The sequence below is a fragment of the Dromiciops gliroides genome, chromosome 3 (genome assembly GCF_019393635.1).
Source record: "Dromiciops gliroides isolate mDroGli1 chromosome 3, mDroGli1.pri, whole genome shotgun sequence".
In the NCBI taxonomy this organism is placed as follows: Eukaryota; Metazoa; Chordata; class Mammalia; order Microbiotheria; family Microbiotheriidae; genus Dromiciops; species Dromiciops gliroides.
This window is the reverse complement of record NC_057863.1, coordinates 6,716,994-6,741,698: the sequence shown is the minus strand read 5'-3', so window position 1 is coordinate 6,741,698 and position 24,705 is coordinate 6,716,994.

The window sequence follows — 24,705 nt, the reverse complement described above, 5'->3', positions numbered from 1 at the left end:
TGATTTGTAGCATTTGCTGATAGCCAAGATATAAATGTTTACACTGAAAATGTCTTAATTGGCTCTCATGAGTCCCGTAAGAGCTGGTTTGAATGGAACTTTGTTTTCTATAATCACTTTCAGATCCTTGGACCAGTGCTATGGAGTAGGCACAAACCAACACCAGAAACCTACCCCTGCTCACACACAAAAGTTTAGCTAAGGGAATGGAAGTGTCCAACTCTGAGAATCATCCTAGTGTAGCCTTGGCAAAAAGGCAACCTCCAGACGCCAGAACTCCCATGCTTCAGCATAGCTCCAGGCAAACAGGTAGATGCCATCATCACTCAAAGGGACTTTAGAGAACATCTAATCAAACTCTGTCATTTTACAGATATGAATGCTGAAGGTCAGTGACCTTTCCAGGATCACATAGTAAATTTCTAACACAGGATTTGTACCAATTCTTCCTGGCTTAGTCTCATAAGTTACTCACTAGTCCTCTGAAAAATATCCATCAATGTCATTAGAGGAAATACCATCATCACATCTATAGGATTTTTGGAGATAATCACATTTCAATGAACACTGAGGGCTTTCTGGAAGTGAGTGACACAAGTTACAGAAGTATAGTGAACATTCTGAGGGGTAGAAATGTGGAAAATGGAAATCTTTTTGAAAAGCACCATGGTGGTTTAGGGGGTAGTTTGTGGCATTTGGAGTCAGGAAGATCTGCATTCAAACCTTATCTCAGATACTTATTAGAAGTGTAACACTGGGCAAGTCACTTAATATCTCTTTTCTCAATTTCTACATCTGTGAAATGGAGATAAAAGTAGTAGCCTCATCATGCAATAGTTGTAAGAATAAAATGATTTAAAAAGTGTAAAGTCTTTTATGAACTTTAAACCACTCTATAATATTTATTATTATCATTATTTTTACTGACTACTTCCTTGTTGGAGTGAGTTGGTGTGGTGGGGATGAGTGTTATCAGATAGTCATATGAGACAGTAATCATATGCTGATTTTAAGCATATTTTTGGGCTATGTTATTTCAGAATACATCCATATTGATCCATCTATCCATATATAAGTATTCATTGGGTATTTACCATCTGTCTGGTTTTATGTCAGGCTTAGAGTTACACACACACATACACACACACACACACACAAAACCAACAACAACAACAATGAAATAGTCTCTACACTCCAGGAACTTTTCCTCAATGGAAGGTTCACGGTGTGTGTGTGTGTGTGTGTGTGTATTTGTATATAACTACATACATATATGTATATATACATACATGTGTATATGCATGCCGATATACACATATGTGTATATAAACAAACACGTGTGTATATAGATAGATCTCTATCTGTTTATCTATCTATTTACATACACATACACAGAAGATAAAGTTGATGGAGTGGTCACTCACAATTATGGGGGTGGGGTCAAGGTGGGCCTTTTGTAGGGGGTTGCCCTTGAGCTGTGCTTTGAAGGAGCTGGAGATGCCAGTAGTCAGTGTCAAGAAAGGAGGGTATTTCAATCGTGGATACAATTTGCTCAGAGACACAGAGATGGAACATAAAGCGGTATGGGTGAGCACAAAGAGGTCACTTTGGCTGGATGGTAGAGTGCCAGCAGGGAAGTAATGGTAAATAAGAGCGCCCTGGTATTTTGGTATATATATTTGGTATTATGAAGGGCTTTAAATGGCTCATAGAAGAGATCCACTATCTCGAGATTATTGAGATGTCATCCCTCTCAACACCAGTGCAGATTACAACCTTTTCACATCTTTAGCTTCTACTCATATCCTGTTGATTAGTCCTTATGGAAGATGCATGAGAGAACCCAACATGCTAAATTCAAGCTTTCCTCTGGATATTTTAATGTTTGTTTGTTTTTATTTCAAAAACATGAGAAAAATGTTTTTGCCTTGATATTATAGAAACTCTCAATAATATCTATTCAGACATTATAATGAAGATGTAGAATAAGGTACATAGTGTAAGCCAATTGTACTCTGTCTCTGACACCCATTAAGTGAGAAAGGAAAGCCTTAGTATTGTTAGATCAGAGAAGAGCAAACCTAAGCCGATGTCACTGAATTGATCATCAGCCAGTGCTCCATTGATGCCAATTGTGTATGTCATCATCAGCCTAAAGCCTGGTTGCAGTCAGAGCAGACATACAAATGGGGCACAGAAGGAAGCACTATTCACATCCCAGAAGGGCGGATCACAAAAAAAGCACGAGATAATATATACAGGGGAAAATTTCCCAACTGTCACAGATCAATGCTACAAAGGACTTACCTGATGTGTTATAGCAGGAAAGACATTGGAAGAGGTATTAGAAGATTTGGTTTCAAATCAGGTTTCAACTATTTCTATGAACTTTGGAAATTCACTTGACCTCACGGAGCCTGAGGGTTTGTTTGTTTTTTACTGTTGTTTGTTTAACCTGTAAAATGATCCTTGTGGACTTGGTCATCTCTGAGAACTCTTTTACCTGTAACACTGACCCTATGGTCCCCCACGCAAATTTTCTCCCTATTGGTTTGTGTAAAGAATTAATTGTTAATTGAGGTTTTTATGCCTCTGCGAGCACCGGTCTGGGGCTCCGCAAACCCCATGGTGCTCCACCCACTGATTGTAGCCCTTGCCAGGGCTCTGGCACCTCATGTCATCAGGACTCCCTGACGCCTACATGGGCCTGGCAAAATTATATTGATTGGAAGCCTAGTGAGGGCAGTCATGTGACTGTCAGAGCGGCCATCCCATTGGCTGGGGCGGTATGGGGTTTTCTGGGATTGGGGGAGGAGAATTGGGCATTCTAGGTGGAAGCTGGAAGGCTACAGGCATTCTGCTGCGTATTCTCAGCTGATTCCTGGGCGGTGGTATCTTTTGAGGTTGTATAATTTCCCTTTCCCCATTTTATTTCCTTTCCCTTGATCCTACTGATCCTGTCTGTGTCTTTTTTTTTTTTTTAAGTTTGTTCTTGTTCAATAAAACCTGCTCTGTTTTGAGGGAGGCTGCCGGTCTCCTTCCTTGCCCCAATATTGCGGCGAGCCACTTAGCTAACATTCCCCAATTAAAAATTGGTCCCCACAGTTGCATCTTCTCTATCTTGAGGGCACATCTAAAGGGTGAAGATTTATTTTCATGCTAGTTCCCATTTCTCCAGTACTTACAGTTTTCCATAAACCTTTTCTTCCCACAGGTGGCATATGAGGTGGGGAGAATGATCATTTCCACCATCAGTGTGTCACCCTCTTTGCTATCTAGATAGTAACTCCATTCATTGTCAGCATAGCCAGACACCAAGCTAGTCTCTGCTTACGAAAGGCACAAAACCCTCACTCCAAATTCTAAGGATCCCATGAGATGCCTCCCTTTCTGTGCTAAGATAAAAATGTCCTGAGTCGTGCAAATTGACCTTACTTAATGATGTTCTTTCTGTTATATCTCATTGGGGACAGATAGATTCTGATGGAAAGGGAAAACCTCATACACAAAGTTTATTTACTTATTTATTTAAAGTTTTGAGTTACAAACTCTATCCCTCCCTCATTCCCTCTCTGCCTCCCCTCCCACTTCCTTGAGGTGGTAAGCAAACAGGTATAGGGTATGTATGTGCAATTATGTAAAACATGACCACATGAGTCATTCCCTCATACACAATAATAAATGAGAAGCAGGGCCTCATTCAGATACAAACCAGCATAGTTGAAAAGGCCAACATACTTCCACCACAGTTCCTTCAGCACTTCAAGATTTAAGGAGTTGAGACAAAATCTGTAAACTGACTGCTGAATGGTCCTGTCAGAAGGTGAGGACAAGATCAGGATAGAAAATATATGGCACACTGGGGAGCTGACCATTTGTTTGACCCTACCTGTATCCCTAAAGATTATATTGATACTACAGCTCATTGTCACACCTGGCCAGAACTAATGAGTCAACATTATCTTGGTCATATCAGTCATGCCTGTTGTTGAATCATCTGTGGCAGAAAGATTGTGACCTCAAACACTCCCATAAATTGATAGATGAGCATGTGCTTTTTACATTTTTTCCTTAAATTGTTTTCTCTAATGGCTGCCTTTTTGTCTCTGCCTTCTCATTGAGTCCTGTAACAGACAGGGTGGCTAGAGGTTGGGGGGGAGTGATTCTGTATATACCACACCCTATGGATGGCAAGGTCTATGACATCCAAGGGATGGAACTTTGGGTTTCCTCAGTTTCTTGAGTTAGAGAAGGGGCAGCCAAGCAGTGCTGTGGATAGAGCACTGGCCCTGAAGTTGGGAGGACATGAATTCAAATATTGCACTTACTACTTGTGTGACCCTGGGCAAGTCACAATGGCAATTGCCTTAAAAAACATCCAGGGTCATCTACAATTATCCTGATGTAAATCTTGCCACTGGACCCAGATGGCTCTGGAGAAGAGAGTAAGGTTGGTGACTTGGTGATTTTGCACAAAACCCCCTCACTTAAATCCAATTCACTACAAGTCATCACCCCAATGTCATTTTCTTCTTGGAGAATGAAGGACAGGGCAGCAGTTAGGTGGCACAGGGGATAAACCGGCCCTGGATTCAGGAGGACCTGAGTTCAAATATGGCCTCAGACACTTGTCACTTGCTGGCTGTGTTACCCTGGGCAAGTCACTTAACCTCAATTGCCTCACCAAAAAAAGTGGACTGAGAATGAAGGAAAAACAACAATAACAATGAGTTTGAGACTTCTAACCCTAAAGTTCATGATGCTCTTTCAGCACTTATTCAAATTCAATCATTTCTCTTACTCTTTGACTTTAAACAAAGGCCAGACCCTCAAAAAGGGATCTGATTTTGATCAAAAGTTCTCTGAAGGTAAAGGCTGTGACTTATTCTGTAAATCTTCACCAGTGTCTAGCACAGTGCATTGCACATAATAGGGAATATTGAATGAATGAATGAATGAACTGGTGAATTACAAGTCAGAAATAGGAATTTGGATAAACTTCTTGAAATCATAGTACTATTAACCCTGATTCCCCATGTTTTAGGGCCTTTGGGTAAGAATTCCATAGGAAAGGGAGGCCAAAGTACCTGTTTCCCACTTGGTATTATTAATTCAATTGGAATGCCATGGCTTGCATTGCATTTAACAACTGTTGTACTTAGATGTATCTCTTCACACTTCAATGTATTCTAGCCTAAGACCTTTATCAGGACTCCTAGATTACATTGTGACTCCCAGACTCTCCCTCTCTCATAGGACAAAGTGCAGTCATTCATAAGTTTAACTTTCTTATCCCCTTACTGATTCTGTACTCACATTCTTTTCCAGTAGAGGGAGCTGTGCCAATTTCAACTTGCCGTGAAGGAAATGATGGGACTGATAGGCTACAAAGTATCTTGGAAGGGGTAGCAGAAGGAAAATCAAGGATTGAGAGGCAGGATGTGAATTGGAGGAAGCAGATAGAAGTCATAGAGGCAGGTGCAGAGACAAAAGGCAGGCCCCCTAAAAATGGAAGTTCTGGATTGTGTGTCAAAAGGGATGCTAGAAGGGGCAGCTAGGTGGCACAGTGGCTAGAGCACCAGCTCTGGAGTCAGGAGTACCTGAGTACAAATCCAGCCTCAGACACTTAATACTAACTAGCTGTGTGACCCTGGGCAAGTCACTTAACCCCAATTGCCTCACTAAAAAAAAAAAAAAAAAAAAAAAAAAAGAAGAAGAAGAAGGGATGCTAGAAAGAAGCAGTCAGGTATTGTCCAATTCCAAATATATGGAATAGATTATCTCCCATATGTTGGCACTTTCATAGGATTTAAAAGAATGAAGTTCAGGTTTGAGAAGTTGAAAAGCGGGTCCCCCTCAACTATTAACATGAAGAGAAACTATCTTTTTCCTATCATGCAAGATCAAATACAAACCATTCTTTTGCCATTTAACTCTCATTGTGACCTGGTCCTTTCCCATCTTCCAGTCTTGCACATTTCTTTCCTTAACATTCTATATAGTCCAGTAATACTGGTCTACTTAACAGCTCCTCACAGATGATACTCCATATCCAGCCTCCCTGTTTTTGAGCAGGCTTTTCTCCTTGCCCTGTCTCTCTGCCCATCGTCATGCCTGGAATGCACTCACTCCTCACCTCTATCCCCTGTCTTCCCTGTTTTTTTTTAAAAAGCCAGATGAACTGTTACCTTATCATGAAAGCTCTTTGATACCCCCATCTATTATGGTATCCCTAACATATTTAGTTCATTTATTTTTATGTACATGTTACCTATTCACCTATTTGTGTCTCCCCTTTTACAATGCAACTCCTTGAGAGTAAAAATTTTATTTTAACTTTGGTCTTTGCATTCCAGTACTTAGACCTGTGCCTGACACACTGAGTTCCTACGGGTGCTTCATAATTTTCTCATTTCGTAGATGAAGAAACTAAATGGTCAAGTGATTAGTGCCCAGTATGGTTCAATTGGTATGCTGGATTTGGAATCACAAAGAGCTGGTATCATCTCTCTTCAGATACTGACTGTCTGTGTGGTCCCTGGGAAGGCCCTTCTCCTTTTTCATTGTCCATTCCCAAGTAAAAGGAAAATGACAATCACACCTGCCTCTAACGGAAGTTTGGGGCATTCAGTGATATGACAATATCAAGGACCTGAGAAAGCTTGAAGTCCTTTTAAAAATGATGTAATATTACCATGGTAGGAGGCATAAGAGCAGGAGGTATAGGCTCAGGAGGTATGGGAGATGGAGTCATAAGAGTGGGGGCAATGGGATCAACAGCCTTGAAAGCATCAGGTAGGGAATCAGAATGCATGGGCAGAGGAACCATAGGTGCAGAAGACATGGGTGCAAGGGTCATGGACAAAGGAGGCATAGGAGAGGGAGCAACAAGAGGCCGAGGTATTTGAACGGGGCCCATGGAAGCAGGAGCCTTTGGTCCCATTCCTGAAATGCTATTTTTCTTTTCCATCTGTTTGTATCTCCTGGGAATGTTGTCCTGGGACAGGATTAAGGAGGGCATGCCCTGTGTTTCTTTTGGTTGTTTCTCAAATGTCTGTCCTTGTTATCCCAGTTCTTTGAGGGTCACCATCTTAGAAAGGACTGGTCTTCGATAAAACTTTATTTCAGGATGAAAGATGAATCCTTGAGAGCTCCTTCCAATTCATGTCTTTTTTTTTCTTTTTTGTCCTTAGCATGTTTCTCTTTTACCTATGCTTGGGGAATGGTTAGCAGACTGGGTCCATGACACTTGTACTAAGCACAATAGTGAGCATGAATCCATTTGGTTTTTGGAGGTTCATAGAACACTTTACATGTCTTAGCTCACAGAAATACTGCAAGGGAGCTACTACTATTGACCCTATTTTTAATTTGAGGAAAGTAAATCAGAGAATTTCATTTATCTGTCCATGTGGATAGTGTTTGAGGAGAATTTGAACTCAGATCCTCCTGACTCCAAGTCTAGCACTTGGTCCCCTACTCCACCTAAGTGGCTCATGGGAATCTCAGTGTGACTTAGAAGATGAGAGCTGGGGAGAGGATGAGAAATTTCTCGTAGTGCTATTAAAACAGTGAAGAAAAGAAAAGGAAACTTTGCAATCATCAGCCCCATCAACAACACAGGACACATGTTTCCCAGTGATGGTTTCTGTTTAATGTATACACCTTGAGAACAGACCTGGGTCTCTTTACTACATGGATACAATTCTATCCTCACAAACATTCCTCAAATTATCTTTTAGAATGGGCAGTTTTGGGGGGCAGCTAGGTGGTGCAGTGGATAGAGCACCGGTCCTGGATTCAGGAGGACTGGAGTTCAAATCTGGCCTCAGACATTTGATGCTTACTATCTGTGTGATCATGGGTAAGTAACTTAACCCTCCTTGACCCACAAAAAAAGAGGGAAAGTGAGAGCGAGAGCGAGAGCGAGAGCGAGAGTGAGAGCGAGAGCGAGAGCGAGAGAGAGCGAGAGCGAGAGCGAGAGAGAGCGAGAGAGAGAGAGAGAGAGCGAGAGCGAGAGCGAGAGAGAGAGAGAGCGAGAGCGAGAGAGAGAGAGAGAGAGAGCGAGAGAGAGAGAGAGCGAGAGCGAGAGCGAAAGCGAGAGAGAGCGAAAGAGAGAGCGAGAGCGAGAGCGAGAGTGAGAGCGAGAGCGAGAGAATGGGCAGTTTTGGAAGTTTATGAAGAAAAGGAAGTTTCTGACTCACACGAGAAAATCCTTTCTGTTACTTCATTTTTAAGGCCCCAGGAGATAGAACAGATGTGTCACTAAACATCATCTTCCCAGCATGGCTCTAAATGACATCTGCTTGATTCTAAAGACCATTCCAACCTCGATGGAGGACAACATGCTGCTCCGAAGGGTTGTCAGTGGTTGTTGACTTCTCTAAAGATAGGTCCAAAAGAAAAAAGTGGTAACAAGGTTTTAAGTAAGGGAACTATCATTCTTCGTTGTTTTTTGTTTGTTTTTTGGGGGGTGAGGGTGTGGGACAATGACAGTTAAGTGACTTGCCCAGGGTCACACAGCTAGTAAGTGTCAAGTGTCTGAGGCTGGATTTGAACTCAGGTCCTCCTGAATCCAGGGCCAGTGCTTTATCCACTGTGTCACCTAGCTACCCCTGGGAGCTATCATTCTGATAAATATTCAACTAATAGGGTGATTCATTTGAAAGGTTGAACCCAACCATTTGCATATATGAGATGAGAGGTAGCACTGTGTGGTAGAAAGAGTATTGGATCTAGAGTTAGCAAACGTGGGTGCAAATTCTGTCATTGCGTCTTTGCTTTGGGGCATTTCACCTCAGCTATCTGAGATGTAGTTTTCTTGTCTATGAAAGAGTGTGTGGCCAACATGTAAGATTCATTCTGGCTCTAGGCACTGTAAGTCTATCCATTTCTTCAAGAACCATTCATTAAACATCTACAATGTGCAATGGGCTGTCCTGGGTGTTGCCATTCCTGAAGTCTAAAGAATGAGTCACATGATTATCCAAGTGTTTCTTATATGGAAGGAATTAATTCTAGCTGCTCCAAGAGAAGGCCATGACAGCTAACGGAAGACTAATGTGTGGAATAGGTTTCCTGAAGCTTTAAAAATGTCAACCATGAACATGTTCTTTGAGCATAGTTGTTACTGAGTCCAGTTAATCTTTCTTCAGGAGAATAATCACCTTGTTTTTTGGTTTTGTTTTTTTTTTCCATGTTAATGGTGAAGGATTTGGTCCATGCAGGCTCCTGCCTAGACAGGATCTCTGTGGCCATTAGGACATGCTTCAAAGGTTCCTCACCTAGCTCATATGGGACTGAGAAGGGGTTTGTAACCCTGAAACCAAGTGAAGCCAACTTATGGTTGAGACGAAATAAACCTTGACTTTTGACTCAGGACCAAAGGATAGAATAATTATGGATAGATCCCAATTAGTTCACATAATAAATCTTGTGAAATGCTTGAATTATTTGAGTACAAACTATATATTTCTGTCTGTCTGGAACCCATTATCGTCATAGTAATATTGGGCAGTGTAATTCTAATGCATGTGATCACTTCATTGGCCTCATTGTTTCCTATTCGGGACCCACTTCTAGGTCTGTGCGCCTAAAAATGGACTAGGCCATAGCCATTTGGATTCCATGTAGTTATGGCCCATTCACATCCTAGAATAAGAAAGAAGAAAAAAAGTGGAGGTGACGAGAGTGATGATGAGAGGCAGAGAGACAAGGGTTAAATTTCTCCATCCCTCCAGCCTCTAAAGAGAAAAAGCCAGTGATCTCCCTGGATACTCATCATCTGGCTTGCTTACTTTGAGCCTCTGTATTCCACTGTTGCAATTTTTAAGTACTGAGACTTAATGTTTCCCTTTCTGTTTCTCTCTAGTCTGCCCTCCATGGCTTACACTACTATTTCTTTCTTCTTTTTCCCATTTTTCTTCCTTTCCCCTCTTTTCTCATTTCATTGCTTTATAGAGCCATACACTAAAATTTAAAAGGGACATTGGAATCTAATCCCTCTCACTTTATTGATTTTTTTTTTATCTTTGCAGGGCAATGAGTGTTAAGAGACTTTCCTAGGGTCACACAGATAGTAAGTGTCAATTGTTTAAGGTCATATTTGAACTCAGGTCCTCCTGAATCCAGGGCCAGTGCCTTATCCACTGCACCACCTAACTGCCCCACCTCTCATTTTATTGATAAGAGAAATGACATCCAACAGCTTAATGGATTTTTTGAGGGTCAAAGACCTATTTTCTGAGGTAGAATTCAATTTAGGCTATTTTCACTCAAGTCTGCTGCTCTATCTATTACACCACACTGCCTCTTTTCTCTCATTCCCTCTTATATCCTGTATGGTCCTTTCATTATCTCTCTTTTTCTATATTTCTCTTTCTTTCTCGGCTCGGCTCATCTCTCTCTCTCTCTCTTTCTCTCTCTGTCTGTCTCCACTTTTCTGTCTTCATCTTCGGTGTGTCTCTATGACTTTCTGTCATTGTTTCTCTCTGTGTGTCTCTGTCTCTTTCTTTCTCTCTTTTTCTATCTCTTTCTGGAACCAAGCAATTGACTTCCAGCTGTCTTGGACAAGCTGGGCTTGCTGATTCTATGGGCCTGTAGCCAATGTGCTTGCTGAGATTTTCTAGTATTCTGTCTTTGTTCATTGCAACCTCCATCAAGATTCAGAGTGCCAGGCACAGATTTCATTAATCCTACCATCAGTTGGTCTGAATTCATTGCAACTAATACAATACCTTTTTCTATAATGGTGCCAGCATTTTTTTGACACCATGTATGACCTCCTGTTATTTCTCAACAAAAGCTGGCAAGCTCGGCCCAGCCAGTGAAGCAAAACAGCCCAGCGTGCCACAAACTGCTGAGTGCATCCATGCTGAAATGAACAGCAAATTCCAAAGAAATCCACAGTGCTTTTAAGAAATGCAAAGAAAGCCAAATCTTCCTAGGAGAGGAGACAATGGACTTCCGTACCTTGTTCCTTGCTTTGTGGAAATGACTGTGGTCTAGTGAGCTGCACTCAGCGTCCACAAGGATTTCATCACAGTCATTCAAAATTCTATTTCCAGCAGTTCCCATCCAGCCCTTGCCTAGCACAGTGCATTCACATATGTCCATGTGATGGGACAAGGTTGTGAGATCTTTGATGTTCCTGCCAACAACATCAAAAATGAAAACAGTGAACCATATGCATTGATTGTTTTCTTTACCTCTCAGATTTGGGATGAATGCAGATGGACTTAGAGGCAATGGGAAGTCTGCACCATGGTGTAAACAGGGTATCAGTTATTGCCCACAAGAATAGACAAGGAATGAAGGGACATTTGGCACACTGGCTGACATCTGGGGCTAGAGAGAAGAACAAACACTGCCTGGGATTTTGGAGGTATTACTGCCACTAGTGGCCTAGCTAATCGGGAGCAAATCATGTGACTTCTCTGGACCTCAATTTCCTCAAATGAAAAATGGAAGGGTTAAGATAAAACCTTTTAAGATTCTTTCTAGCCATAAAATTGAGGTCTTTTTTATAGCATCCCTTCAGTGTAGATACCATTATGATCACCATTATATAGATGAGGTAAATGACACTGATAAAGATGAAATGGCTTTCCCATGGTAACATTCCCAGCATTTGAAGCAAGATTCAAACTCTTCCTGACTTGATTTCCTCTTCTTTGGCCATCATAGCACCTCTTCCTTTGATTTAGTAATTGGCCTTGTCCTTTTCCCAAATTTTGGTGCCACTGTAGGGCTGCCCATTCACTAATGGCTAACAGCATCAAAGTAAGACTTGGGAAACAGTTTAATCAACACTGATAGGAAGGCAGGGGAAACATGTCCTTTTAATACCAGGTGATATATCACTCTTCTGGCTGCAGAAGAAATTCCTGGGAAGTGGTTTGAACAAGGAAATTGACTTTTGTAACGATTGGAATGACGCCACCTGCTGGAGACTTACTGTAGAAGAGTTCTACCCATGAAGCGAAGGTCTTTGAGGGCAAGACCAGGAGTCTTTTCTTTGGCATCAGGAAGTGACATTGGGTAGTGGGAGGAAGAAGGAAGAGACTAGCGCTCTGTCTGGCTCTTTTTCCTGGGGATGCTGGTAGAGAAGGGAGCTAGAAATGCGCTCTCCCTTTAATAGATAGATGAATGTAGGCCTTTCTCTCTCTTTAACAAATTCTTATTCTCCTTAATAAATGCATAAAAGTCTAACTCTTGCTAAAGCTTATAATTTATTGGTGACTACTCATTAGATATTTTAGACAATTTAGCTAGAATTTTCGCCCTTAACAGATGGCTGACCACGAAGAGGAAAGCTAAACCTCAGTCTTCTGATGTTTTGGTTGGGTAAGAAATTTCCCCTACCCTCTCCCTTTAACTGCTAAGTACTGGCATACTGGCTGTGTTTTCCCTTTAAATTTTTTCAAATGGACCTTTTAAACTCCCTAATTACCCTATTTTTGATTTTAGTCTGTTTAACCAGACAAGTGGGAGATAAGACATGTTAATGCTTTGTTTTTGTGGATTTTCTATTTTTCTTTTTCTTTTTGTTAGAAGAGCCAGCAAGGTACTCACACAAGGAAATATTTCCCCCTCTCCCAACCATGCTTTTTCAGAGAAACCTGAAGAGATTCCTTCAGCTTTTCCCAGTTCTAACACTAATTGTTGCTCTAATTTTGCATGCCTGGAGGCAACGACCCACCCTCTACAAACTTTTAATCCCCTATCTTGGGGGAAGAGGAATCCAGGCCTGATTTCAAAATCAAGTCTGATTCAAATTGCACTGGTCTCTCCCCTCCTCTCCAGATGCCACCCTCTATTCCTCCCATGGCCAAACCCATTGCTTCCCCTGCCAGGGAAGTCCAGAGATCTGATGCGCATGCTCAACTTTCTCTAACTACATTTGCAGCTTCAGGCTCAGCCCTTCCCCAGCCTGACTGTGCTTCTGAGACAACCTTAGAAAACCCTTTAAATTCCAGATATGCTCGTTTTGTTCATAATTTTGCTAACCTGCTTTTGTCTTTAATTAGTAATCTTATAAAGCATTTGTATGGTGAAAAGACTGACAGACAATATAGAGGGGTTAAAGAAGAAAAACTTAAGCCGAATAAGAATGACAACCATCAACATAGTTCAAGACTCCACTTCTTTTGCCATGGAAGGGTATATATTTTACAGAAATGTAGAAGTAAGCAGCAAGGTATTGATATGAGTATTGGGGATTTTAGATATCGGAATCAAAAGTGTTCTGAATTCACTCAGAGTAACAGTATCAGTTCAGAGGTTACATAGGATTTCTATGCTATTACACCTACATTTTGAAATTAGTGGTATGGGTTTATTTTCATGCTTTTGAGATTGTGTCTTATACTTAGTTTTTAAAACAAGGAGAATATTTGTAAAAGCTTTTTATAGTCATGTGATCAAGTTTATATTTTATAAGACTCTTATTAATATTAAGTTCATATTCATTTAGATTTCCCTAGTTTGAATTTCATTGTCTTTTATTTTTCCATGTGTATTTTCTTCTATTCATTCATCTATCTAATTTTGAAACATTGCAAGATGGTTTTGATTTCATAATACAATGTTAATTCTAGGAGTATTGTGTTCCCATATTCTGAGTTGTTTGTTTTTGCTATTTTTTTCTCTCAACTGATTATTTGATCAAACTCTTTAAAGCATTTCCTTGGCAAATTGGTTGCCATGGCAGTATTATTTTTGATAAGCATATCTAAAAAAAAAGAGGGGAATGTTTGTAAAAGTTTTCTTTTTTCAAAAAAAGTTTTCTTTAGGATTGTGTTGTGCTTTAACTTGTGTTTTAATATGTTCAGATTGTTCACAAAAGTCGTTGTATACTAAGTAAAAAAAGGGGGTATTTGAAATTGTTGCATAATTATATATTATATTCTGAGTCAAGATGTAGTCACATTTTTTGCAATCATTTATTATCCTCAATTTTTAAGTCCATATGAGACTTGGATTATGGGAACTTATCATTTAAGACATTAATTGCCTTTATTCTGAGTTATCAGATGCCAGTTGGCCAAGATGCCATCCAATCACAAGAGGATTATTACATTCCAGAGCAGACACTGAACTGTCACGTGAGGGGAGACATGCATGAAGTCAAGGTATGGCCGAGGGAACGGCTTTTGACAAATGTTGAGGTTGGATTCTCTTGGTTTAATATTTTATTTTCTTTTTCCACACAATATTGTACAGATGGCTGGAAGTTTTGATCCCACCCATCTCACTTCTATACCTGGCTTCTATGCTCCCTCCTATATTCCTGATGCCATGGACATCTCAATCCCATGCATCTGATTAAGTCTGACTCAGTTTCCTCCAATATGTTCGGTGGCATGGACATATATTCCATCCACCTATTTTAAGCCTGGCATACTGTATGGGAAGTACATATTGCTCAAGTGTGGGAATGCTCATATCCTACCGTTTCTCTGTTCTTTTATGGTAACTCCCATAATTATCTCAGGTGTCATGATAAATACAGTGTTGAATTTGGCCTTGACACCTCTTACCAATTATATTAGATTTTTTAATTTCTCATAATGGCATGAGGATAATTAGGCAGATGATGCAAAAAGTGATGAAACAAAGATAACAATTATTTTTAGAAATTAATAACACAGCAATTGTCTTCTCAATTACCCTCCATAAGGAGGGGACTATATTCATTTTAAAGAATGTTTCAATTTTTGTTTTATTATATGTTTCACGTGTAACAACCAAGATTCTGAATTCCCTTAGACATGTTTTTGAGAACTTTCATTGTTTGATTTGATTATTGACAAAGCCATTTTTAAAGTTGTATTAAGCTCAATTTTGTAGGAAATTTTCCTGGATGATTACCAGCATCCACACATCAACCCCTGAAAAGACTTCCATTCCACGACTACACCTAGAGGACATCTGAGAAAAGACTTTCAGAGACTTTAAATGAACAATTTTGTTTTGTTTTTGTTGTTTTTTTTTTCTCTTTTCTCATTCTGTTATAATATACACCATCTGTAACATGTACTCTCTTCAGAGGCCCTTGCTTTGCATGACCAATGTCAAAGCGTCGGTTCATGAGGACAAAAAATCGCCCCTCTGGACAAAACTTTCCTCTCTTCCTTTTCTATATTGTTATTTACATATTGTTAGTTAGCATAGGTTATTATATTCTGTTATTTTTGACTGTTTCATCAAGGAAACGTACCGTTTCTTGAGGAAACAAAGCGGGGAACTGTAACGATTGGAATGATGCCACCTGCTGGAGACTTACTGTAGAAGAGTTCCACCCATGAAGCGAAGGTCTTTGAGGGCAAGACCAGGAGTCTTTTCTTTGGCATCAGGAAGTGACATTGGGTAGTGGGAGGAAGAAGGAAGAGACTAGCGCTCTGTCTGGCTCTTTTTCCTGGAGATGCTGGTAGAGAAGGGAGCTAGAAATGTGCTCTCCCTTTAATAGATAGATGAATGTAGGCCTTTCTCTCTCTTTACTAAATTCTTATTCTCCTTAATAAATGCATAAAAGTCTAACTCTTGCTAAAGCTTATAATTTATTGGTGACCACTCATTAGATATCTTAGACAGTTTAGCTAGAATTTTAGCCCTTAACACTTTGGGGTTTTCCATCTGACTTAATTGGTTTGACCTTAGTCAAGTCTATTACCTTCTCCTAGACTCAGTCCTATCCTGTGGAGAATGAGGATATCAGGCTCAGGTGTCAGAAATCCAAATGTCTTGTTTATTTTACCTTAAGAGCATTCATTTCTTTGTTCTCTGACTCCACATTTTTTCTGCTTATCTCCTTGTTTGTTTGGCCTTATATGGTCTTCTAAACAAAGGGATGGTGAGGTACATAAAATATGTTCCTTATTTTAAAAGAGTTGTTTTACTGATCAAGAATACTTTGAGGGCTATTGATTTCTTGTGATTTGCTGCTATATGTCTCATAGGAAAGAGCACAAGAAGCTCTTTACATGACTGACTACTGTGTGCAGTGAGGAACGGGCTTCTCAACAGAGGCTGAGCTGCTGCAGGTGACCTCTAGGTAAGTATATGAACCTCACATTCACTAGGGAGCACAGAGAATGTTTGGTACTAGATGGATAAGGCATTGATTAAAATAGGAAACTGTTATTGGCCCAGTGTCATCCTTCTTTCAGGTTCTTCCATTTGGGGATGACTTCTAGGATCATAGTTTGAGAGATGGCAGGAATCTCAGAACTTATCTCATTTACTCCCTTTATTTAATAGAGGAAACTGCCATCTGGAGAGGTGATCACCTTACCAGGAGTGTGTCCTATAGGGAGCACATGCTTTATTAGAGATTGTAAAGGAAATTGAAAAAACTTTCTCAAACTTTGTCCCCCAGGGCTACCAGGTCATGCCAGTAACAAATTTGAGTCTTGCTTCTAAGTCATAATTGTTCTGTGATTGATGCTAAAATGTATGCCCTCTCCATGTGTACCTGATCCCATCCCTGAATATGTACTCCAGACTTTTGACTTTCTTAATCTTCTGTTTCCAGCAGTTCCCATCCAGCCCTCATAAATTAGAAGTAAGAAGGATTGGAGACTTCCACACACCTCTGAACTAAAACTTGATTATATTAATAGCTGCTAAAAACAAAATAAAAAAATAACATGTAGGCAAGTTAGAAAGGACCCAACTATAGATAGCTACTATGGGGATAGAGAAAATTTGGATTAGTATTTAGAGGAAGATGGTGGAGCTAAAAAAGACACTCCTTTTTCAATGAGAAACGTCAAAAGTTCCCAAGCACAAAAAGAGTTCTTGGAAGAAATTAAAAATTATTTTTCTCCAATTTTAAAACATTTGTTTTTACAGTTTTGAGTTCCAAATTCTATCCCTCCCTCCCTCTACACCCCCTCCTTAAGGTGGTAAGCAATCAGATATAGGTTATATATGTGCAATCATATGAAACATTTCCATAATAGTCATTTTGTAGAAGAAAACAAATGAAAGAAAAAAAGAAAGTGAGTAATAGCACACTTCAGTCTATATTCAATCAACATCAGTATTTTCTCTGGAGACAGATAATATGCTTCATCATTAGCACTTTGGGATTGTCTTAGATCATTGTATCACTGAGATTAGCTGTCATTCATAGTTCTTCATTGAACAATGTTGCTGTTACTGTGTACAATGTCCTCCTGGTTCTGTTCACTTCACTATGAATCAGTCCATCTAAGTCTTTCCAGGTGTTTCTGAAATCATTCTGCTTGTCATTTCTTATAACAAAATAATATCCCATTGCAATCATATACCACAATTTGTTTAGACATTCCCCAAATGTTGGCCATGCCTTTGATTTCCAGTTCTTAGACACCACAAAAAGAGTTGCAATAAATATTTTTTGTACAAATAGGTCCTTTTCCATTTAAAAAAGGATTTAAAAAAATCAAATAAGAGTCATTGAGGAATAATTAGAAAAATAAGATCAATTCAAGAAAATTATGAAAAAAGTCAACCAATTTGAAATAGAGAATCAAAAACTTAAGAAAACAATGGAAAATATGACATATACGATTCAGGAGAAATAAAAGGTAAACATTAAAGACCCATTACAAGGAAATCAATATTATCAAATTATTTACTTCTTATGTGTAAAAATTTTATCACTACTCTTATGACTGCCATCATTATTTGGGCAATTTGACAGAAAGACAAAGGATGAGCTGTGTATGATGGGATGATTCTAAAAATACTGTGTAGGGATAGAAAAAAAGGTCTAATTTTTTCATACAAATGAGGCATGAAAGGAAAAAAAAAAACTGATACAGTAGAAGCAAGTATGTGTTGAGGCAGTGAGTGCTAGAACCTTATTTTCATCAGGAATTGTTAGAGTGAAAACAATATCTCCAGAAGGGTGTTACACTTCTAAATTCAGAAAGAAATAAGAGAATGAGGAGATAAGGTGGGCGAAAAGGATAAGGAAGGGGCTAATAGAGTGGTGGGGAGGTAAAGGAATAGGAGGGCAAACTAGCAAGTGGAAGTAGAGGAGTGTTTAGACAGTTTAAAATAACTAGGGAGTATAAATTACCTGAGAGTATATCTGCCAAAACAGACATAGGAACTATATGAACATAAACATAGAACATTTTTAATCAAATAAAGTCAGACTTAAATAATTGGAGTAATAGGGTTCATGGGTAGATAAAGTCAATATAATAATAAATGGAAAAAAATAACCTAAATAACTTATTTATTCAATTACATCTCAATTAAATTACTAAAAGAAAATTGTCTTCCTGAGTGTGATAAAATAATGGGATCTGGCAGACGCCCATAGGCCCTACCTGAAGACCATCAAAACAGACCACACCTGGCTAGCCCTGAGTGGGGTGTTGTTCTCAGAGGTGGTGTACTACTGACATCAGCAAGAGACCACTCTCAACCTATCAGCTTGAAGTACCTCCCCTTTTGTGGAGGGAGACAGAAAGTAGGAAGGTGAGGCTGGCTTGATGGATCTTCTTTTTTTCCTTGAGAAACCAGCGGGGTGGGAGATGGTGAAAAAGGAGGGTCCCTCTTGTTGTTCAGGACTTTGGCTTGGTGGGAGACAGAGAAAAGGTGGACAGAGAAAGAGGGGAAAGCAGATAGAAAGTAGACAGACATTTCTGGCATTACAGGATCCCATGTGTTGTCTTTACTCTTTAATAAATCAATAAAAGCCTAAACTCCTGCTGAATTAATCAGTAATTTTAGCCAGCTTCCCCCAAAACGGGGTGGGGAGGCAAATTAGAACCCATATTTAGATTTTAAATATAACACTGTTAGAAAAATTTAAAAAAAAATTTCATTTGGAAGAACAAAAGGCAAGGGATTTCCAAAAAATCAGGGAGAAATGATGGAAAGGAAGGAGATTCAGGAGTATCAGACATTAAACTGTTTTATAAGGTGAATTTTTGTCATTATTTTAAATTAATTAATCCTTCATATAAATAAAATCAACGTAGCCAAGAATAAAAGAAATGCAGGAAATTGAGGGGGGAAAACAAAAAGAAAAAAATCATGTCCAATCTTTCAGATAGGAAGGGATTGTGTTGAGATGCTGCTGTGATATAGGAAGCAATAATGTGGTTGATTTAGAAAAACATGAAAAGACTTGGATCTGTTATGGCCTGGGTACCCCAGAAGTTTATTGGGGTATATCAAAAGAACCTTCTTGAGGAACTAAACCAAAGGGCAGACAGACCTAAAGAGATAGTGGCACTGGATCAGGACTGAGCTAGCTCCAGGAACACCACCATTCATTCCAGTCTCCCCAACCCCTCCACCCCTCAGGGAGATAATATTAGGTGTGGCTCCTGCCTTTGGGCCTGAGGAGGACAGAGATGGCTTGAGAAATCTGGAGTTATCCTCACCCAACTTCCCTCAGCCACCACCAGTGGGGGATGGGCCTCCCCCAATAAGGGAATTTTCCATAGTCAGATGATCACCTCATAGGACCAGCACCCTCTGTCTTCTATAAAAATATCATGTGCCTGTCTCTTGCTCAGGAAGATAGTGATCTAAGAGCCATGCCTCTGTGACAAGCCTTCTCCCCATGAGAAGTCCAAGGATTTCTCTCTTGGTTTCCTTTCCCTAGCACCTAAATAAACACTTATTTTATTCCAATTGGATTTGTGTGCAAGAGGGTGTAATTCTTTAAAGAGGAATTCCTAAGAATACCTACCCCTGGAAAGGGGGGGACTGATAGAAGGGAGGACAAAAGCAAGGGAGAAAAGGGTAAAGAAAAGAGAGGGGGGTGATAAAAAGGGAGGGCAGATTGGGGGAGGCAGGGGTAAGAAGTAAAACCTTGGTGAGGAGGAATAGGGTGAAAGAAGGGGGGAAAAGTACAAAGGGGGTAAATAGAATGGAGGGGTATAGACAGTCAGTAATAGTAACTGTGAATGTGAATGGGATGAACTCTGCTATAAAACAGAAGCGAATAGCAGAGTGGATTAAAAACCAGAACCCTACAATATGCTGTTTACAAGAAACACATTTGAAGCAGAGAGATACACACAGAGTAAAGGTAAAAGGCTGGAGCAGAATATATTACGCCTCAGCGAAAGTAAAAAAGGCAGGGGTAGCAATCCTTATCTCAGACAAAGTGCAGGCAAAAATAGATCTCATTAAAAGAGATAAGGAAGGAAATGACATCTTACTTAAAGGTACTATAGATAATGAAGTAATATCAGTATTGAATATGTATGCGCCAAGTGGTATAGCATCCAAGTTCTTAGAGGAGAAGTTAAATGAGTTACAAGAGGAATTAGATAGTAATACTATACTAGTGGGGGATCTGAATCTCCCCCTCTCAGAATTAGATAAATCAAGCCAAAAAATAAATAAGAACGAAGTGAAAGAGGTGAATAGATTACTAGAAAAGTTAGACATGATAGATGTCTGGAGAAAATTGAATGGGGATAGAAAGGAATATACCTTTTTCTCAGCAGTACATGGCACATTTTCAAAAATTGACCATGTATTAGGGCACAAAAACATCATAGTCAAATGTAGAAAGGCAGAAATAGTAAATGCATCCTTCTCAGATCATGATGCAATAAAAATTACATGTAAGAAAGAGCCAGGGAAAAGTAGAATGAAAATCAATTGGAAACTAAATAATTTCATTCTAAAGAATGAATGGGCCAAACAAGAAATCATAGAAACAATCAATAACTTTATCCAAGAAAATGACAATAATGAGACAATATACCAAAATCTATGGGATGCAGCCAAAGCAGTGCTTAGGGGAAAATTTATAGCTCTAAATGCTTACATGAATAAGAAAGAGAAAGAGGAGATTAATGAATTGGGCATGCAACTTAAAAAGCTAGAAAAAGAACAAATTAGAAATCCCCAATTAGACACTAAATTAGAGATCCTGAAAATTAAAGGAGAAATCAATAAGATTGAAAGCAAAAAAACTATAGAATTAATCAATAAAACTAAGAGCTGGTTTTATGAAAAAACCAATAAAATATTGGTTAATTTGATTAAAAAAAAGAAAGAAGAAAACCAAATTACCAGTATCAAAAATGAAAAGGGTGATGTTACCACCAATGAAGTGGAAATTAAAGCAATAATTAGGAAATATTTTGCCCAACTGTATGCCAATAAATTTGACAATCTAAATGAAATGGATGAATATTTACAAAAATACAAACTGCCCAGGTTAACTGAAGAGGAAATAAAATCCTTAAATAAACCCATATTAGAAAAAGAAATTGAACAAGCTATTAATGAACTCCCTAAGAAAAAATCCCCAGGGCCAGATGGGTTTACGGGTGAATTTTACCAAACATTTAAAGAACAATTAATTCCAATATTATACAAATTATTTGGAAAAATAGGTGAAGAAGGAGTTCTACCAAATTCGTTTTATGACACAAATATGGTGGTGATACCAAAACCAGGCAAAGCAAAAACAGAGAAAGAAAATTATAGACCAATTTCCCTAATGAATATTGATGCTAAAATCCTAAATAAGATATTAGCAAGGAGATTACAGCAAGTGATCACCAGGATAATACACTATGACCAGGTGGGATTTATACCAGGAATGCAGGGCTGGTTCAACATTAGGAAAACTATTAACATAATCAACCACATCAATAAGAAAACCAACCAAAATCATATGATTATCTCAATAGATGCAGAGAAAGCTTTTGACAAAGTACAGCACCCATTCCTAATAAAAACACTAGAGAGTTTAGGAATAGGGGGAGCTTTCCTTAGAATAATAAACAGTATCTACCTAAAGCCATCAGCAAGTATTATATGCAATGGAGATAAATTAGAGGCCTTCCCAATAAGATCAGGGGTGAAACAGGGATGTCCATTATCACCCCTATTATTTAATATTGTTCTAGAAATGTTAGCTTTAGCAATCAGAGAAGAGAAAGGAATTAAAGGAATTAGAGGAGGCAAGGAGGAAACAAAACTATCACTCTTTGCAGATGATATGATGGTATACTTAAGGAATCCTCAAGAATCAAGTCAAAAATTACTTGAAACAATTAACAACTTTAGCAAAGTAGCAGGATATAAAATAAATCCACATAAATCATCAGCATTTCTATACATGACCAACAAAGTCCAGCAGCAAGAGATAGAAAGAGAAATTCCATTTAAAGTAATGGTAGGTAATATAAAATATAAATATAAAATACTTGCCAAGACAAACCCAGGAACTCTATGAACACAACTACCAAACACTCTTCACACAAATCAAATCAGATCTAAATAATTGGAAAGATATCAATTGCTCATGGATAGGCAGAGCTAATATAGTAAAAATGACAATACTGCCTAAATTAATTTACTTATTCAGTGCCATACCAATCAGGCTACCTAAAAATTATTTTATACAGCTAGAAAAAATAATAACAAAATTCATCTGGAAAAACAAAAAATCAAGAATATCCAGGGAAATAATGAAAAAAAATTCACAGGAAGGTGGGTTAGCGGTACCAAACCTGGAGCTTTACTATAAAGTGGCAGTCATCAAAACTATTTGGTACTGGCTAAAAAATAGAGTGGTAGATCAATGGAATAGGCTAGGCTCAGGAAATGCAGTAGTAAATGACACTAGTAATGTAGTATTTGATAAACCCAAAGACTCCAGCTTCTGGGAAAGGAACTCAGTATTTGACAAAAACTGCTGGGAAAACTGGAAGATAGTATGGCAGAAATTAGGCTTAGACCAACATCTTACACCTTATACTAAAATAAGGTCAAAATGGATACATGATTTAGACATAAGAGGTGATACCATAGGTAAATTAGGAGAGAAAGGAATAGTGTACCTATCAGATCTTTGGAAAGGAGAACAGTTTTTGACCAAACATGAGATAGAGTATATTATAAAATGCAAAGTGGATGATTTTGATTATATTAAATTAAAAAAATTTGTACAAACAGAAGCAATGCATCCAAAATTGGAAGGGAGGCAGAAAGCTGGGAAACAATTTTTGAGGCCAGTGCTTCTGATAAAGGCCTCATCTCTAAAATATATAGGGAATTAAATCAAATTTATAAGAATCCAAGTCATTCCCAATTGAGAAATGGTCAAAGGATATGAACAGGCAGTTTTCTGATGAAGAAACCAAAGCTATCTATTCCCATATGAAAAAATGCTCTAAATCTCTAATGATTAGAGAGATGCAAATTAAAACAACTCTGAGGTACCACCTGACACCTATCAGATTGGCTAAAATGACAAAAAAGGAAGATAATAAATGTTGGAGAGGCTGTGGGAAAATTGGAACACTAATGCATTGTTGGTGGAGCTGTGAGCTGATCCAACCATTCTGGAGAGCAATTTGGAATTATGCCCAAAGGGCAATAAAGCTGTGCATACCCTTTGACCCAGCAATCCCACTTTTAGGTCTTTTGCCCAAAGAAATCATGGAAGGGGGAAAGGGACCCATATGTACAAAAATATTTATAGCTGCTCTTTACGTGGTAGCAAGGAATTGGAAGTTGAGGGGGTGCCCATCAATTCGGGAATGGCTGGACAAGTTGTGGTATATGAATACAATGGAATACTATTGTGCTGTAAGAAATGATGAGCAGGAAGAGTTCAGAGAAACCTGGAGGGTCTTACGTGAGCTGATGATGAGTGAGATGAGCAGAACCAGAAGAACATTGTACACAGTATCATCAACATTGAGTGTTGACCTACTGTGATGGACTATATTCTTCTCACCAATACAATGGTACAGAAGAGTTCCAGGGAACTCATGATAGAAGAGGATCTCCAAATCCAAGAAAAAAAAGAAAGAAAGAACTGTGGAGTATAGATGCTGATTGAACCATATTATTTCTTTTGTTTTGGGTGCTTTTGTTTTTTTTTTTTTTCTATTTTGAGGTTTTGCATCACTGCTCTGATTCTTTCTCTTGTAACAGGATTAATGCAGAAATAGGATTAATGTTATTATGTGTATATATATGTGTGTGTATATATATATATATGTATATGTATAGAGATATATAGATATAACCTATATCAGATTACCTGCTGTCTAGGGGAGGGGGGAGGGAGGGGAGGGAGGGAGAAAAATCTGAAATTGTAAAGCATGTATAAACAAAAGTTGAGAACTATCTTTACATGTAATGGAAAAAATAAAATATCTCATAAAAAAATGTAAATGGAGGGGCAGGTAGGTAGTGCAGTCAGTGGATAGAGCACTGGCCCTGGAGTCAGGAGGACCTGAGTTCAAATTCAGCCTCAGACACTTGACAATTACTTGCTATGTGACCCTGGGCAAGTCACAACCCCAATTGCCTCACCCCCCAAAAAAATGTAATTGAGAAAGACTGAACAAAATAAATAAAATACAATAAACATAAAAAAAGAATACCTACCCCTACCCCAAACTGCCACACTATTTCCCCCATAACAGACCTATGAAGGAAGATGCTATTCACCTCCAGAAGAAGAAAAGACAGGAGGCACCTAGGTGGCACAGTGGATAAAGCACTGGCTCTGGATTCAGGGGTACCTGAGTTCAAATCTGCTCTTAGACACTTGACACTTACTAGCTGTGTGATCCTGGGCAAGTCACTTAACTTTCTTTGCCCCACCCTTTAAAAATGACAAGTGGAAATATGAATAGTATGGTATTACATTTTTATGTTTGATTTTATATGAATTTTCATGTATGTTTATAGATATCTGTGTATATA